The following is a 2,870-nucleotide window of genomic DNA, read 5'->3' as shown; positions in this document are numbered from 1 at the left end:
GTAACAAAATACTTCAATGATCAGGGACTCAAGTTGAATGTCACCAAATCTCAACTACTGACATTTAAAACGCAGTTCTCACCACAACAATATGAATAGTGTGTGTAGTGGTAACTGTACATTCCTGGGTGTGTATGTTGATGAAAATTTGCGGTGGACATACCACATTAATTTTGTATGCGGAAAAAGTCAGTGGTGTCATATCTCCTCAGCCAGCTCGCAAAGATAGTTCCTAGCCAAGCACTGAAATTAGTATATTATGGAACGCCTTACCCCTTTCTCAGTTATGGAATTTAACTATGGGGCTGTGCACTTGATGTACATTTAAAAAGACTACTACTACTACTACTACTACTACTACAGAAAAGAGCAATAAGACATATACAGGGTGGCGCAGGGAAACGGGAAATTTCAAAATAACGTCATTTCCATTAATAAATTCGTAAAGCTAGTAATTTATTAACGAAAGTGAATGTATTCAGTATGCCATTATTCAGTATGTCTTTACAATCAAAATGTCCAAAAGTGTCTCTCTACTTTTTAAAGATGACATCGGAAAGATGTGCTCCCATTCGGTGTTCACACTCTAACAGCCTGTTATGAAAACTCTGGAATGCATGGTGTAGCAAATCTTGGGGAATGGCAGTGATTTTGTTTTCAATGTTCTCCTTCAGTTCATGGATTGTTGCAGGACGTGTACGGTACACCTTGCCTTTAAGATATCCCCACAGGAAGAAGTCGCACACACTAAGATCAGGGGATCTCGCAGGCCCTGCAATGTCACCATTACGTGAAATAATGCATCTTCCAAACAATTGACGAACTGCTGCCATCGATTGTCGAGCAGTGTGTGACGTCGCTCCGTCCTGCTGAAACCACATGTTTTCGACGTTAAGATTAAGCTCGTACAGTCTCGGCGTAAAGAATGTTTGAAGCATTTCAACATATCGAGCTGCACTACCATCCTCACATTCAAAAAAATAAGGGCCGATAACACCATGACATGATACAGCACACCATATTGTGACCTTGGCGCTATGTAGTGGTCGCTGGTGAAACTCACAAGGATTGTCCTGTGCCCAATAATGAAAATTCTGTTTGTTCAGGAATCCGTTCAGGTGGAAGTGGGCTTCGTCTGATATCCATAAGGTACGAAGGAAATTCGCGTCCTCGATTTTAGCCAATATCTGGCTACTAAACTCCATACGTGACGCTGGGTCTCGTTCATGTAAGTGTTGCACAATCTGCAACTTATAGGGATGGAAGTCTGATTCGTGCAGTATTCTGTGTAAGCTTCGTTACTTAATCCCTAGTGAAGTTGCATGCTGTTGAACAAAGCGGCGAGGACTTCTCTCGATTGCAGCTCTAGCAGCTGCAATGTTCTCTGGGGTACGTACGGTTGGAATGCCACCTGGAGGTTTCTTTTTCAAGGCAGATCCTGTTTCTTCAAAATTACGAACCCACGTTGTAATCGCATGCGCAGATGGGACACGTCCAAGCTGGTAATGCTGCCGAAATGTTCTCTGCGCGGCAGTCGCACTATCACCATTTTTGTAAAACGCTCTCACAGCTACTGCACGTTCCGCACCAGTCCTATTCTTCATGATTACCAAATGACAATGCGTTCACATCAATTGTGCGAAGTTTTGAACATCTGCCGGCGCTACAGTGGTGCCAACTGTAACGTTCAAAATTTCCCGTTCCCCTGCGCCACCCTGTACTTGGGATGGGACACAGAGATGTCATGAAGTGTTTGTGCAGCACAAATATCTGACAATATATTCTTTGTACATTTTCAAAATAGTTGTATTTTATATAAGTCAACCAACAGAAGCTATCAAGGGCAGTGATGTACATGATCACAACACTAGAACAAAGTGTAACTATTTCCGTAACAGAACAACATTAAAAATGACTGATAGAAAGCCATATATCAGTGGTTTGATTTGGTATAACATGCTACCAAACGTTCTAAGAAGGTACACGAGAAATGTTTTTAAAACAAAATTAATGTCTTTTCTTGTAGAAAAACGTTTATATTCTTTCAACGAATTTTAAGATAGTGATTGTAATGTGGCATTAGCATATCGGTTGTAATGTGATAAATGTAAAAAATAGACATAAGCAACAATAGCTACAGAATATAGTGTATTTTATAAGTGTAAATATAACCATAATGTTAAGTCTGTTTGCAAAAGCCATCATTAAGATGGCTCCATGCAAAGAAAATGTAAATAAATAAATCAGCTTCAGGGTGCCGTCCAGTGTGCTTCCATGTGAATAATCTTTAAGTTTCCAATTCTTTACTTTTTAAGTCGAGGATGGTGCATTTCTGTCACCATACTACAGTCCCTCCTGATCTGGAGCTCTACCTCAATGCCCAACACCTGACAGTGGTCCCCAAGTTCCATTTCATGGATCTTCTTTTTGACAACAGCCTTACTTGGTTGCCCCCTTATCCCTCATCTGATGTTTGGCTGTTTTCGTAAACTCAGTATCCTTTGATTCCCCACCTCTTGGAGCACAGGTTGTTTAAATTATCTCCACCTATACCAGGCGTTAGTTCTGTCTCGCCTGGACTAAGGTTGCCAAGTTTATTGATCAGCTGCCTCTTCCATGCTACTCCTCTTGAACCCGGTTCCCTATGGTGGAATCCATTTAGCCACTGCTGCTTTTCACACTAGTCCTATTGAAAGTTTGCCATGTGACACTGGATCCCCCCTCTTTTGATTCAGCTGTCCCAACTCCTGGTTTCCTAGACCATTACTGTCTGCTCTTCATCTCCTTTATTTATTTATTGTTCCGTGGGACCAAATTAAGGCGAAGTCTCCATGGTCATGGAACGAGTCAATACATGAAGTTATAACATA

The sequence above is a fragment of the Schistocerca serialis genome, chromosome 6 (genome assembly GCF_023864345.2).
Source record: "Schistocerca serialis cubense isolate TAMUIC-IGC-003099 chromosome 6, iqSchSeri2.2, whole genome shotgun sequence".
Classification (NCBI taxonomy): domain Eukaryota; kingdom Metazoa; phylum Arthropoda; class Insecta; order Orthoptera; family Acrididae; genus Schistocerca; species Schistocerca serialis.
This window is presented reverse-complemented; position numbering follows the sequence as displayed.